Source organism: Amphiura filiformis, chromosome 13 (genome assembly GCF_039555335.1).
Source record: "Amphiura filiformis chromosome 13, Afil_fr2py, whole genome shotgun sequence".
In the NCBI taxonomy this organism is placed as follows: domain Eukaryota; kingdom Metazoa; phylum Echinodermata; class Ophiuroidea; order Amphilepidida; family Amphiuridae; genus Amphiura; species Amphiura filiformis.
Genome location: NC_092640.1, coordinates 13,243,545 through 13,260,479, shown reverse-complemented (window position 1 = coordinate 13,260,479; position 16,935 = coordinate 13,243,545). Strand labels below are relative to the sequence as shown.

General features: G+C 36.3%; 1 protein-coding gene across 1 annotated transcript in view; it reads left to right on the top strand.

The window, feature by feature from the left end:
- The window catches only part of LOC140168016 (tensin-1-like), a 234,753-nt gene that overhangs the window by 52,546 nt on the left and 165,272 nt on the right, over positions 1-16,935 (top strand).

Sequence of the window (16,935 nt, the reverse complement as noted above, 5' to 3'; positions counted from 1 at the left end):
GTTATGCTATATCCTATGCTGGGATCCTATGTCTTTGAGGCAATTCAGTGACTGTATAATTCAATGTGAATAAATTTAAACAGAAGGCAATTTGAACATAATAGGTTGGCCTAAGTATTAGGAGTTATGTCAAATTGAACCTGTGATTTATTCCCAAATTTTCAAAAACATATTTTTATTTTCCTGATCAATGAGCAGGAACAAAACATGTTTCTCAAGACAAATAATAATGAGCTGAGCATAAAACAATTTACCTAATCCCCAAGATGATGGTTAGTGTAATTGTATTTCTGTTGTTATATTAAGTAAAAAAATTATGATGAATTCAACAATTGGGGGCATCCAGGTGTACTCTATTTAAGGGGCGCTGAGGGATTTCAGGGGAAAATAAAAATTTGCTTTATTTTGATAGATTGAATACTCAGACAGCATACCAAGCAGAATTTTAGAGACAAAAATCTATAAAATTGAAAATAAGAGACATAATGTGAGCACTGCATTAAGCTGATTTTCTGTTGATGCTGAACTAAACTTAAGGGAAGGGGTATGAGCGTTTGGACAGTATTTATTTTGGGACATTAGAGCACATCAGACATATCGAATTGCATTCTGAATACTGAAGAATGTCCTTCTGATATCAAATAATTTTGATTTTTTGAAATTCGCAATTTAATACACATTTTATGGCAAATCATTAAAAATTGATATTTTTGATATTTAACAGTACTTGAAGTAAACTTTATAAATCAAAAGACATGCTTCATTATTCGAATGCAATTCGATAGGTCTGAGGTGCTCTCATGTTCCACAAAAAATACTGTCGAAACACAATAAACGCTCATTCTAGATCCCTTAACAGTTTCAGATATGGACAAACATTGTGAACATGCTAAAAACTTTGACCAAAATTGAGGGCTTAAAGTTTTGTGAAATCATTTTCACAAGAAAGTTTTTCTTTTATTTATATAATGTAAGTTTTTTGTCTTTTGTTTTTACTTTTGTGATGTGTTGTTTTGTTTTTAGTATCAAATTCATTCTGTAAAACTTGTTTTTGACATTAGGCCAATATTTTACTGCCTTCTCCACATTGAAATCTCTATATCTCTAGCTCTATAGGTGGCAGTATATATGTGCAATGACATTCAATATACTCAGAAGGGTCCAGTCATCGGTCTCCAACCAAATTTAATTCAATGTAAACAATGTCCATACAGTATGTGGCGGGATATTTTAGCGGTATTAAATTTTCGCACTTTGTATCATGCATGGGCAGTACCTCAGAAGGGTCAGGGGGTACCTTCAGAAGCTTGTGGGTTATTTCTAAATGTCCAAGAGGCCTAGTAGTTTAATATATTGCATGAGTGTTGCAAGAAGTTGAGCTGATAGTTTTCATTTTTTTGGTTGTTCATCCATTTGAAGATTGCATGCCATTGCAAGATAAGGGTTTCTGCTTTGTGTCACACACCTATAGGCTGCCAACCTCTGATGTTATCATGCTCATGATCATAGTCATGGTTAAGTGTTACAAAGAAAGAAGCCAAATTCACCTGTGAATTCATCCATCAAAATGTGGGGGGAAACGAGACCACCAGCTGACAGTTAAAGCAATATTAGGCCTATAACATTTTCAAACAAAATAGATTAGCATTTCTTTGCCATAAAATGTTAGCTTTTACTGTCAGATATATCCCTTTTATTTTTGAGCCGAACAACTACGGCAAAGCAAAGAAAATTGGAATTTACTACCAGCGCACATGTCGCCAATACGTACCACTCCTTCGGTGATGTTGTGGTATGACCCTTTGTTGTGTATATCACCGTCCCGCACGCCGTGACGTACTGTGTGTTATGAACATCGTGTATGCGTTCGACTAATAATTCCATCGTAATAATAAAGCGCTGAATCAGCCTTTAATTCAAAATCACGGATTTTGACCAAACTACAGCACTTAGAGTCTTGATTTTTGCAGGGTATATTGGTTTAATAAAGTACAATTTAATCGTGTAAAAAAGGAATTAAAAAAAATTCAGTGAGGGTGTCTTCCTCAGCAAATGTTATAATATGGCTTTAATGTGCGAGTGTAGTTTGTTAAAAATTATCAATAATTTTACGAACATACCAAATTCCTCAATGGTATTTTTCAATACCCATGACAAGCCCTTAATAAATCTGTTGTGTGACTCCATCATTGGCTAACATAAAAATATAGAACAGAGAATGCATCCCTTTTTCCCCTCAAACCAGTTGAGAATGCATCCAATTTGAGCAATATTTGGTGATTTAATGTAAAAATAGTCAAATTCAGCAAGTTTTTTGCCGTATTATGTTTGATTATAACATTTTGAATAACATTTTTTTATAGCATTATGGGGGGGGGGGGCACCCTGATGCAGCGGTAACATTCTAACAACAGCGGAGCAAATGTAAAAGCACTTTGATACACGCCTTTTATAAAAAGCCAACATTTATTTATTATTTTATGTGCATTTTTGTTATGTTCTTAATAGTGGCTCTTATGAAGCAGCGCAATTATTATATAAAGGACGACATAATCCCAAGTGCAAGTCATTAACTGCATAAATTAGCATCATTTATGTAATTATGTAATTTCATTTCAACAAAATGAAAAATATAGCATACCCCAGCTGACTGTTAATATGCCTTTACAATTAGTTTTAAAATGACCAACATACCAAATTCCTCAAAGGTGTTCTTCTGTTACTTAAAAATATGAAATTAAAATAACCACATGTACCAAGGGACACTCATATGCCCTCCATGAATAGTATCTGTCCCTCCCAGGGTTTGGTTAATATCGTTATCCTGAGCGTGACTTGGAAGGAAGGGGTGTCCCCCTAGCCAAGGGTCAAATGAGGTCACATTCCTACACCAGGGAAATAAGTGTGCCCACGCAGATTGGCTTAGTGATAAGATGTTTATATACTACAGTATGTGATACTTCAGTTTTAAAAGGTGTGGTAATTGCTTTCCCCAAAAATACTATACAACACTGCATTTACATAGCACTTGATGAAACACCTCAGAAAACACTATGAAGCATTTAGCGCCAATCCGGCTTGAAACATTGGGGGACAATAGGCCTAAATTGTCAAAAACTGGCTGAAAAGAACAAAAAATGTGCCATTTTTCCGAAAGGTGGAGGGAATATGTCCCCCTCCCGGGATTGAAGCCCATGCTACATGTATGAAGTAAAGCAAGACTGTACGTAATAGTACTATGACCTATATTCAGCAGAAAAATTACATTTCAAAATGAATTATAATATTTTCATAATTTTAACTTTCATATTGCTTCATATTTTCATTTATATGATATGCAGGTTGATTGCTGACAGACATTTGATAGGCCTATGTTTTATATTATCATATTTAGTTATCATCATAGAGTCTAATTTTTCAATGAGTCACAGATATTATATTAGTTCATTGATTAGATAGCAAATTGGTACCATGTGGCTAACCAGCATATGTGACCCATTTACATTTAAACACAGCAGTTGAAATATGCAAGAAAAATAAAGAAAATAATAAGGACTTTGTATGTATTTGTCAAATAATCAGGCCTCGTAATAAGCCAACATAAGTCGTGTTCACATTGTCGGACGTACTCCCGGCGGAACTTGGTCGGTGCAAGTTGCTAGGAGTAGCGGTAGGTGCTGCCAGGAGTAGGTGCAGTGTGAACGATGGTCAGCGTTTAAATAAGGTCCGCCAGGCGTACGTCCGACGATTTACTCCTGACAAAAGTCAGGAGTAGTGAGCTGGGTGTAACTTCCGCCAGGCGTAAGTTGCAATGTAAGTTTACGCAGATTACGCCTGGCACCCGGAGTAAGTTTGACCTTTTGTTGGTCGGAACTAAGAAATTACATATCGCATGGTTGATAAAGGTCACAGAAACACCAGAAATGGTAGCCAATGTTTACGCCGACCAGAAGTGAATACTTGGTGGAACTAGTCGGCGTAAATATGCTAGGAGTAGGCTAGGTGTGGACACGCGGTAGGAGTAGGGAAAAGGGTGCAAATGAAGAAAAAAAATGTTTGCCATGTATTGTCTCATATCCCTGCTTGGAACAAGTTGAGAGACAAATGTCCGAGCCATTTGGGCTTGCAGAATGTCAATTTTGCAGGACTGGGCCAATTTTTGCAAGCCATTGAGTGACCCCAGGGCCTGCCTGATTTCTGAGACCTGCAAATAATATCAATATTCATAACAGCAATGTGTGATATGCCATGTCATTTTGATGTAAAAAAACAGTTCTTTGACTTGATTAACAATGTACTATTTATAGTAAAGTATGAACATTGCCAGGTGCTGAAAAAGATTCATTACTTTCTGAACATTATAACACATCTGAGAAGAATCCTGGATGGCATATGAATCATGGATCTGGTCTAGTTACCAAGCCTCATCATCATCCCGGTCATTATCCTATTGTTTTATTATTACTCAGCTCCTCATGATGTATCTATATAGTGTGATGATCTCAGTTATCACATTATAATACTCTTATTAGAAAACACAGTTCAGTTATAGTGCTTAGCGCATCCAATCAGGGATGTGAGAGTCTCACATCCTGATCCAATAATCAATGTGAAAATTGTTTGACAATTTTTATCGAAACATTGACCAAAATATTTCTCAATCAGGCCTGGTTCCCCCAATTAAGGGAGCGATCATTATTTACAATAGGGGAGGGGGATGGGCATTTTGAGGGGGGGGAATCCAAAATTTTTGGGGGCTCTTGAGGGGGAGCACAAAATTTTTCGTTGAACCAGGACAGGGGGGATTGTTAACTTTTAAATGGAGAAATTCGGGAAAACAAGGGGGGAAATCCGAAAATTTTGAGCGGAGGCGAGGGGGAATTGGAATTTTTTTTGCCGATATTTTTTCCAAAACGACCATTCCCCCTGCCGTAAATAACGATCGGTCCCTAACTGTCTCAAATTATATGCACCTGAGATAAAGAAGGGGAAAAGGGCATGACCTCACTCCTACCATACCTTTGTACCCAATGCTTTCTAAATGAACTGATAATGGAATCCTGACCATCATTAGCCATCCGACTATAATCATAGGATGGCCACATATGATATTGTCAGTTTAATCTCTTACAATTCGTTAGTAAATGTCATATAGATGTATACTGAAGAATTTCTTGGGCTACTATGTTACAACTTGTGTGGGTAGATATTTGCATGGCTAGGAAGATGGGCATCCCAAATATTTATACTGTTTGCATCATATAGGTCATTGGGGGGATGATGGTCAATCTAGGCCTGAAATGCCTTTTAAACCCTTAATTGTAGAAATGGGATTTTCAGACTTCGCTATTCCATGTTTACTTCTATTAAAATCTACTTTCGGGGAAAATTGTGCAACAAAATCAATAACTTTGCATTTTCCTGATATGAAATATTAAAGGGGTATGACCCAATCGACAGCCTCATCCCTGATATTTTGGTATCAGAGGAAAGCTCATATTGTTCTCATTACCCCAGTCAAATTTAAGCCCAAGATATTTTTTTTTTTTTTTTCCGTTTATATGGTGTGAACAAAAATGTTGTGAATTGCGGTAATCACAACCACAAAAATCCTATGGGGCATACACGTTTTTGCTTATCATATCAAAACTCCTGGGGTAATACAACTCATACAATTTGGAAACATATTGTTTTTATGGTAAGCCTCAATGTAGAATTAAGATATAGATAGATAACAGAAATCGAAAAAATAAAGTTTAACACAGTGCAACAAGTTAAACTCAATTTACCCTTGCTGAGAAATGGACCAATCCATGTTATTGTTTACCGGGTCAGATGTCAATCATTGTCATGCAGATAAATTTGTATTGTTTGGCTCGCCCGGGAACCAATGGGATTTGCCGCCTTCGCGGGTTTCGGGCGTGATTAGGTGGTGATTTATTCACTGTTGGTTTTGTATTGGACACGAGATTTTCTGCGCCTTTGGTCGTTGTTTCGCTAGAGTCTTGGGTTGGGTAATTCGCTCGATTAGAGAATCTCCTATTATATATTTGGCTATAATACGGCTGAGAATTTGTTTGTTTGTTTGTTTGTTTATTTGTTGTAGGTACTGGTGCGGGTCTTAAACAAAAGTCAATAAATGGTTGTCGTGTCTGATTGCCAACATGCATGCAAATTTTGCGTCCGAGTGTTTTCAATTTCTCTGTCTTGGGGTAATTGAACCACACCATTTTAACTGTAAACAATAGAAAATATGTTTTCTCTAGCCCAGATTGTTGCTAAGTTGTGAGTTGTTACCAATTAAATCAATAATGTGTAATTTGCATAAAGAATAGATTCCTATTTAAATGTTTGTTTTCACTGATCACATTATCCCCTTTTAATTTCAAGCCAAACAAATGAGATACAACGAAGAAAGTTGTGATTTCATTCCAGCGCCTACAATTCGTGTACTACGCCTGCCGATCGTAACATGTAATACTACACGGAGCATCGCGCTCGGACGTGTGTACACATAAGCTGACATCCACGGAGATGTTAGCAAGCAGTCGATCGATGAACTCTGAATAAAACCGGTCGACCGGTTTTAATATAAAAGTTAAATTTTACTGTTATTAAAGCACTTCAGGCTTAGTCTTTTACGTGGTATTTTAGTACACTACTGGGCATTATAATTATGCAAAAAGTAGAAATCCGAGTAACATTGAGGGCGTCGCTGTGAAGCAAATCACACATGGCTTTAATACAAATTTGATTTGGCTGCATGCTCCCTATTTGTGTCTATCTCAATTTCTATTGCTGCCTTTATAGCCTGATTGTACTTTTCCAGTTGAAATCCATACACCCCCTATGAAAGACATAACCTTTATCTTCCATGCAGGGAGTGTAAATTCCAAATGGAATTGCCTAAATGTGTGATTCCATTTGAAATCTACACCCCCTGTGTGGGAGATTAAGGTCATGTCCTCTATAGGGGAGTACGGATTTCAGCTGGAATAACCCACATCAGATAGTGTCACATTATTTGGGTTAATAAAGACTAGGTTCTAATTGTATGTTATTTCAGTTCTGTTGATAAACTCTCCGCCAACTCAGGTTTGTCAATTTTGTTAAATCACAGGCTATACAGCACTGCCATGTTTGCATTTTGTGTTAGAGTTACACGCCGCCGTGCTTCTGTTGAGAGTTCAAGCACGCCTCACAAACAAAATTGAAGCAGACTTTGTGGTTGGAAGTACCACTTGAAAAAAGGGCAATGTTAGTCTTGTCTTTTCAGTTTAGTGGAGGAAAAGGAAGACATGAGTGTAGAATGCTCTCAATTTTGATCTAAGCTTATTTGACTTCTGACTGCCTTATGACCCCAACCTACATGTGCAGCTCAAGTTGAGTCCACAGACCCTAGATCTAGGGTCTGTGTTGAGTTAAACTAAAGGCCTACTCATTGACAGAGGCACAGTTCACATGGTTCATTATATCAACAGTTATATAGTTGATAATGTGACCTCATGTTACAGAGGATGAGTTTTTGTACCCATATATTCAAAGGGTCATTATGTGAGTGTACAAGCATATTGGGGTTAAAGAACTGCATTATACATCCCACGATTGAGGAGATTATGCAGTAACCACCAGAAGCAGAAACTGTGTGCCTAAGATGAGTATAAGTTTGAGATCCTTGATGTGAAGTTATCACAGCTACAGGGTGTCCCAGAATGATCTATACTGGGAATATTGAATTTTTTTGGGTATGAAGGGGATTACTATTGATAATATTGTTTTAAATTCTAAGATCTACATATATTTAGCTTTCTTAGAAATTTTAGATTTTAGAAATGGTCGTGTGTCCTGAAGTCGCCACCCTTAGCATTACATGACAAATATTATGAATTTTTACACCAACCGGGTTTCTAATTAGATTATCTCGACAATCACCAACCCTAAACTAGCAAAGGTATACATTTTTGGAAAGCTGAAGGCGGAAGCAATTCAAATATATACATTTCAACTCATTATACAGGGTGACCTGCAAGTTATACAGGGTGGAATAAAAAAAATTGATAAAAAATGGGTCACTCAATGCATTGCTTATTACCAACTTAAAGTAATAAACTGGAAGTAAACAACATTCATTTGGTTAGAGGATATGGAGAGCCAACTGACTTTGGAAGAAACCGAAATCACAGCTGTTTGGTAATCTCGGAATATAGGGTGTCCCAAAGTATGTTAGATTTTTTTACAATTAAACATATTTTGAAAATAAACATTGTTCCCCATAACCCATCCAGAAAAAATATGTCCATATTTAGATTCCTCATCAAATTTCCCTTCAGAAAATCTATACTTTGACTATGATAGGATAAGTAATTAATATTTTACAGTAACTTTTAGATTTTGAAGACATCTGTATTACTTACTACAGTGTTTAATATGACAATGGGTAGTTTTGTATGGAAATTTTGTATTTTCTAGGCTAAACCAATCATAAATGATTAAAAACAATTAGTAGAATTATTTAGCTGTAAGTCCATGAGTCTTTTAGATGCTAAATAGAGTTCAAATCCAATTTACAGCCTTTACAGAAGCAGATTACGCACTAAAAATACCAATCCCATAGAGTTTGTGTGTACCACATCCCCACCACCACATCCCCACCACCGCCACCCTGCCCATTCTGTATTCTATGAAGCACAGTGTTAGTATTAAAAAAGTTCAAGTATTTCTTTTTACAGGGTTGAAAGTGCATTTTATTTAGCAATAAAATGATACCACAGCATGACAATGAATTCTTGCTTGACAGAGATATCATCATTTGTTTTGAGTCGACTTTGGCAAAATGTAACGTCGCCACCTTTTTTTGGTGGCGAGCTCAAGACACACGACCAAATTGGACATTTCTAATAGAAGTTACACGATATAGCGTAAAAATGGTGAATTCTAGGTTTTAATTTGACAAAACAACCTATTTTGAAAACCTATAAAATTGCTAACTGTTCAGCACAAAGTTATTTGGAAAATGTTATGCAGGTCATTTTGTAAGTGATTTTTAAATGACTTATCATGGTGGTGCAAATTGTGTAGACTTAAAATCTTTGAAATATTACAGAAATAGATGAAATGCTCCTTTAACATGTTCAACCTGTTTGTATTCAAATCACATATAGCAAAACAAACAAAATGGCATGCATACTCTACGTGTTGGGTCAATGTTATCGCCATGAATGCAAGAAATCATGCACTCTTAGGAGTTAACATTCATCCAAAACCAAGGGGTATTAAAGTACAAGAAGATCCCATCCGCAATAGCTGCCAGAGAGAATTACAATGTGATATAGAATGCAGAAATGGTCAAATGTGTATAGGGCAGCTATTGCAGATAGGGCCTTCTTGATCTTGAACCCAATAGTTCCTCTCAGGAGTTTTAAAACATTCATTGGTAAATGTTGTACTTTGCAATGACATTATTATTCTGACTGGCCTGACCTGATTCTTCTTTTCACCAACATATCACAAGACATGAAATTGGAACTGATTTGACACTGGGAAGCGGAGACACAGGGGAAATGCATGTGTTTCCTTCTTTGAGAGTTGTGCATTTTAGCTCCAGGTTTTGGCTTAGACTGTGAACTACTTTGAAGTCTTATGGCTATACTATAGTGTCCCAAACAAGGGTAGATTTTAATGTTTTTATTGAAAAAGGTGGATATTTTGTGAATTTTTTCTTAAAACAATTAACGATTGAATGAAATTTGAAAAGTTTGCAATGCCTTATTACCTTGTAAAGAGGTACGCTTTTAAATGGGACCAACCATGCACAACTCTTACCTCTGTATGATACACACTGACTGCCACTCACTTCAGGTAGTAGAACCTGTTCTCCGTTCCCCCTACATATTGTGTGAATTTTGCAACTTTTTAAATTACACATGCCAAAGTTTTCGATCATTCAAAATTGTTTTTACATAAGTTTGGTATCATACATGCAGCAGCATATTAATTCCATTGCTTTTAATTAATGTTGCTTAAAGTTATGACCCCAAACAAGTTGGTTCTAGTTTTTTTTCTTATGTTCAGTATGGGATGTCATTGCAACATGAATGTGTCTTCATCATCACAATTTTTGCTTGACATTTTATTTGATTACCTCAAACTGAAACCTTGAGGATAATATCATCCGTTTGAGTTGGCACAAACTGGTTCTATTATGATCATGTCTGTTAAGCATATCGTCATTTTGTCGCTTCTACAGTTAATTTTCCAGCAGTGCGCATCGCTGCTAAAATGTCGGTAAGCTTATCAATATCTATTCATGTCTAAGAGTGCGTTACAAATGTTCTAGGGATTATGTTGTTACATAAATTATGTCATGAAATACTAGAACATTTATTGCATTGGGCTGCGGTATTAGTGGTAATATTTGTGTGATTTATTTTCCACCCGACAGAAATTTTTGATTGCTTTTAATTTTGCAAATAAATTAAAGAGACTTTTGGAGATCTGTCAAGGACCACAAAAATCTGTCAAATTTTCTAAAGTTGCTTAGAAGATGTGGAATGGTTGAATCGAGGTATAGGCTTTTAAACCATTTTCTTTTCAGCATAATGATAAAATATGAAGTAAATTGAAATGTCCATCTTTGAGATCATATCCCCTATTGAATTTGCATTGAATTCCTTATGATCGGGCATAAAAAATTATGATTTGTTTCTCATCATATGAAAACGTGTTATCTCTCTGATTCATGTATGTAAGGGTTAGTTACGACATTGGCAAATATTCTCTTAGTGCAAAAAAAGTGATATGTTTGCGGGTTGGTGCAGTTGGGAAGTGTGGACCACTGAATACTGCTGAATGTCATTGTCTGTTTAATGCTCTGCATACTGCATTGTAGCCATAGGTTTCAACATAAAAAGTCTTAAGTTTGATATATTTTCTCCCAAAATACTAAGAGCTATCTCAAAAACCACTGAACCAATACTAGGCTTGTTTGTACTCATATTTATGTCATTTTCATGCTGATTCCAAATAATGGTCTTAAAAATTCACAATTCTGAAATTTTTGAATTTTGAAAGAAAATTTGAAATGTGTTGTCCGCAGTCACCACCTGGAGAAGGTTAAACATTTAGGTACATAGTAATTTCACTCAAGCTTAGAAACGTGTGTGAAAATAAATACATCATGGAAATTACATTACAACGCTTATTGCAGCATGAAACATGTTTTCAGTTTAAAGCAATATTATATTATGTGTGTCAACTTTATTATTGTGACATACAGGTGATATGATTTTGACACAATGGACTATTTGTGAAAATTCAGTCTAGCGGAATCTGAGGGAGATGTTGTAAAAATCGATAATGAAATTATGACCAAAACAAGCATGCTGATTCTGTCAGTTATTTTGTATCGTTTTAGAAACAGGTTATATCTCAAAAAATACTGACTCTATGTAGATGAATTTGAGTGCATTTACAGCAAAATAAAGGATAATTAAATCACAGAAATACACAGAAAAATTAAAATTGAAGCTGATCAACTTACATGCTTGATTCACTACTGGAGAGAGGACAGCATGATTGCCCAATTCATAAAATCACCTCAGATTCATGCACTAATCTTAGTTTTAAAGTGGCTGTGTGTTTGTATCCTATTTGTGAGTAGGTGGAGAAAAGAAGAGTTCTGTCACTTGGACTATCATTAGGATCCACAACATGCTCATCTATCAGGGGCACAGTTCTTAAACCCTAATACACTGATTTGTGCATTCATTGAATGACCTTTGAAGATTTGGGTACAAAAACTCATACTCTGCAACTTGAGGTCAAATTTTGCACTATGATTATGTAATTGAGGTTATTGGACTATGCCATTGGGATGAGGCTATTGTGGTCCATAGTGTATGTGTATAATGTTGAATTGGTGTCAAAATGGTCCATTTGTGGGGACAGTTCAGTGGAAATTTTGTACGCTTTACCAAAATTTTGAACAATTTCACTTGTTTTGAAATTTCTGATTCTTAGCTTCAGTAAGCTTCCTTATTGATTTATATGCATTATTCAGTATATTCTTGGGTTGTAAGTAGCGCTGTGAGCCCTGAAAATGTCTACAGTATGCATGGTATAGGATATACCAGGGAGTATACCGTATAAGAACTGGCACAAATTCTTCGGGATAAAAAGGTACATAATTTGTCCAACTGCTTTGCAAGTCTCAAAATCGGTCGTAACTTACGACAGTTCCATTTCACTAAACTTTGTAAGTAATAGGAATTTACTACAGGGACCATCCGTAAAGTTATGTCTAGTATTGGGTATTCATAACTTTACAAAGTGTTTTTAATTTCATTGTTTTTCAATCTTTTGTCAGCTGAAGTTACCTAGGCGAAATGTCAACCGTGCTAGCATGGTCAACCATGGTCAACCATGGTCAAAACATGGTTGACCATGGTTAACTATGGTCAGCGATGATCAGCCATGGTGGCTTGACCATGGTCAACCATGGTTGCCATGGTCACCATGGTATACCATGGTCGACCATGCTTTAGCATGGCCGAGCATGGTCAGCCATGGTCTTCACCTCACTTGACCATGGTTGACCATGGTCACTTTTAAGTATACCATGGTCAACCATGCTTTATCATGGGTGAGCATGGTCAGCCATGTTCATCACCTCACTTGACCATGGTTGACCATGGTCACTTCAAGTATACCATGGTCAATCATGCTTTTAGCATGGGTGAGCATGGTCAGCCATGGTCATCACCTCACCTGACCATGGTCACTTCAAGTATACCATGGTCAACCATGCTTTAGCATGTGTGAGCATGGTCAGCCATGGTCATCACTCACCTGACCATGGTTGACCATGGTTACTTCAAGTATACCATGGTCAACCATGCTTTAGCATGGCTGAGCATGGTCAGCCATGGTCATCACCTCACCTGACCATGGTTGACCATGGTCACTTTTAAGTATACCATGGTCGACCATGCTTTAGCATGGCTGAGCATTGTCAGCCATGGTCATCACGTCACCTGACCATGGTTGACTCTGGGTAGTGAATGAGAAAAAGCACCCTCTGTTGTTATTAATCGTATTTAATGCATATAAATAACGTTGTGAATAAATATTTGACACCATAGAATATAAAAACTAGTAATTTGATAAGTTAAAATAAGATTTTTAACGGAATAAATCTAAATAATATGATTATGCAGTTTATTCCATTAAATATTTACCCCATAATTTCCCTCATTCTTCAGGCCCTGCCCTCTATCGGGTGCTAATGTAAAGTTTAAGCTTGATTGCTATTGTTTCTTTCTATTGTTTCTTCCTTGATTGCTATTGTTTCTTAACCATGGTCAAACATGCAAATTTTTGACCATGGTTGACCATGGTCACTTTAGATAGACCATGGTTGACCATGGTCTCTGGCTGTGGTGCCATTTTTCAAAAACATGGTTGACCATGGTTGACCATGGTCAAAAACATGGTTGACCATGGTCAAAACCATGGTTGACCATGGTCAAAACCCTGGTTGTTGAACTATGGTTGACAATGGTTCAACCATGGTCAAACATGCTAAGGTTAACCGATGGTCTGTCCACGGTCACTTTCCCTATAGACCATGGTCAAAAGGTTAACCATGTTTGACCATGGTCTCTGGCCGTGGTGCCATTTTTCAAAAGCATGGTTGACCATGGTTTGACCATGGTCAAAACCCATGGTTGAACCATGGTTAACCATAGTTCAACCATGCCTTTTTCGCATAGGTAGGGACAAATCCTTTCCAATTGAAAAAAGATTGAAAACATTAACTTTAAAAAGGTTTAAGTTGAAATCGCATTCCAGCCATATGCAATGATCCATTTGGCACTTGATTGCATGGTGAAATCAGTCTACAAAAACAGTAAAAGTTGATCCAAAAATCCATTTTAATCTATTTTCAATCTATTTAGATTAATTCCAACCATCAGCTGAAATATTTTAATCGGTCAATTGGACTGATGTGATAAAACATGAAAATGGGGAAATGTTTTGCTCATGTAACACATTCATGCAACACATATGGCATTTGTCCAATATTGCTAATCCCTAGAATATTTCTGTATCTGATTTCTGCATAGTCTGGGTATTAACTTGAGAGCCAGGTATTGTATTCCAATCAAGCCAATTCAATACTCAATTTAGAATCCATTTACCCTCAGTTTTCCTCCTTGGTAACCATGGTAACTAATGTTACAGTGAGATCTGGAATCTCTGCTTTTACCTCAGCTGATATTTGTCCCGGATATTTTTATGTTCTGTATGACGAAATAGAAGTAGTTTTATATATGTCCACATTCATGCAATCATTTATCCCGCCATTTATACACCATTTAAAAAGTTGCAGTACTTTCTTCCCTATAACAACTTTCACCTTTCATATTCAAGTTCACCAATGTTTACATTCCTCAGCACTGCTCTCATGAAATCCCCACCACCATCCATCCCTGATGTAAGCAATGGTACATCCCTATAATAACCAAGTAAAAATAAGGATAACCCTTGACCTTGCAACCGTGGTAACAAGCTGGAGCTTCCAGTCATAGTTCCCTGTTTGGCGCATTAGTAAGGGGTCAGCTATCCTGGCTTTTAGAGAGAGAGAGTGGAAGCAAGCCAGCCTCAGCATGCTATGCTATGCATCAACTATGGCAGCCAACTGGTAAAGGATAAAAAAAGAAGTCAGAGATAGCAAGCTTATGGATACATGACACCGATGATATTTAGGACGGCCGGACACGCTCCCCAGATGCAAATGTTCTGCAATGTCAAATACGAGACAACGATCAGACTCGTAATAAGTTGAAGGGAAGAGACAACCCGGTTTATGTCTCTTTGATTCTGGCCTGTTTGTTTGCTGTGGTGTGAATTTAGTTTAATTGGTACATGGTCCAGTCCTGGAGGCGTTACTAGGGTGTTCTTATTTTGTGGAGTTACTTTTTAAAAACTTTTATATATATAGCTGCTGTGTGACTTTGTGGAAAATATATGCCGGAAGAATTCGCTGTACATTTTGTGATTGACTTATAAACGGGATACACGGATTGTTATATTGTAGCATATTATTTACTCTTTACACTTATATAGGTAAGTAATAGGCCTATTGATATTGAATCTACTTTTAAAATCTGGTGAATTGTTTTTCAAGAAGTTGTTAAAATCAATTTGACCTTACTGTGAGTGAGGTCAATCAGTCTGTTGTTTTGAAATAGTTGTTGTTATTTTGCAGAGAGGAATGCACTGCTGTGATTTGGAGCACAGCAACATTGGGCTATTCCAGGTGAAATCCATACACCCCCTGGAAGACATGACTTGAACTTTATTTCCCACTGGAGAATAAATTAAATTCTTTTTGGAAGAATGACACAGGGAGTGTAGATTTTAAATGAAGTCACCCATTCAGTTTATCCCAAATCCACACTCTCTGTGTAGGAGACGAAGGTTGTGTCTTCCACGGGGTGTATGGATTTCAACTGAATAGCCCATTTCAATTTTTGCATCCATGTTCATGATGTTGGCTCCACTATTTTTTGCATCATTCATATATCTTAAAGGCACAGTTCCTGAATCTGTGTACATGCGATAAGCATTATTATCAATGTGGTGCACTCAGGGTGTTGAGACTCATACCCTCAAGTGCAATGTCACTATTGAAGATTACAATGTTCAATGTTGCTTATTGAACATAGCCTCAAGATATGAGGTTATGTAGACTCAAGTTGGCTTGCCCCAGGGAAAAGGAAATCAAATTTATTTCCTATTATATTTTACCAGGTACATTTGTTTGAGTCATGAATCATTTCTTAGGGCTATTATTTATGTGCATTTTTTAAGATATTGTTTTTGGTGAGGTGGCAGAAAATTGTTTTGTACAGTTGCCATGACGATTTGTTATGTGGTATTTTACTTTGGTCATGGATCATGAAATTTTAAAAGGAATGGATTTCTTGTGATTATTTACTGCTCCATAAAAATTGAACTTGCACAGGATTTTGTGAATTTGATGAAAAATATGAATGAAAATTGTGTAGAAGCTGTTTGTATATGCATTGATACAAAGCAGCAGTTTGTAAAACAATAATTGAAACCATGGCAGTGACTATGCATAATTATTGATTTGAAAATAAACCTTATAAAGCTTTTAACTGTTTTTCGACTTTTAAATTCATCCTTCAAACACCATTAATTTTGAATTAATTTTTCATGTAGGCCTATATCTTATCCTTCAAACACCATTAATTTTGAATTAATTTTTCATGTAGGCCTATATCTTATTAGGGAAAACCCAGGAAAAAAGTAAAGCTTATTCACAAATGTGTCTCAATACTGGAATATAGAAGGCCTGTGTAGTAGACGTAGTTTAAATTTGCAAAAACAAAAACGGAGGGAAAATCCCACAAGATTGGACAAGTTTGTTAACTTATGGGGTTAATGTAATTTCAAATAACATATTTATGTTTCAAGAAACATATTTACCCCCATAAGTTGACCAACTTTTCAAAACATTCAAATTCAATCAGCTTAATTCAAAAGTTAAACCATTTTCATCACACATGAACTTCATGAGCTGTTACCATGGTTACAACATTTATCCCAATCATGCCAGTGGGTAGATAAATGGATACAAGATGTACAATTTTATTTTCCAGACCAAATTGTACTTGACACTGAAACAGGTGCAGGCCTACTTCAAGATAAAAACATCAACTCCCACTATCAAAATAGTTTTACCTGAAAAATAAATAAATTGTATCATCTGTTTGGAGGTATTCCAACCTTTAACATTTACAAGATAATCATGGATCATATTTTAGGATCTATTTACAAGTAGAGAATTCCAAAAGAAAAAAGTAACATTATGGCTTGATAAAGAAATGATATTTATTTGTAGATACA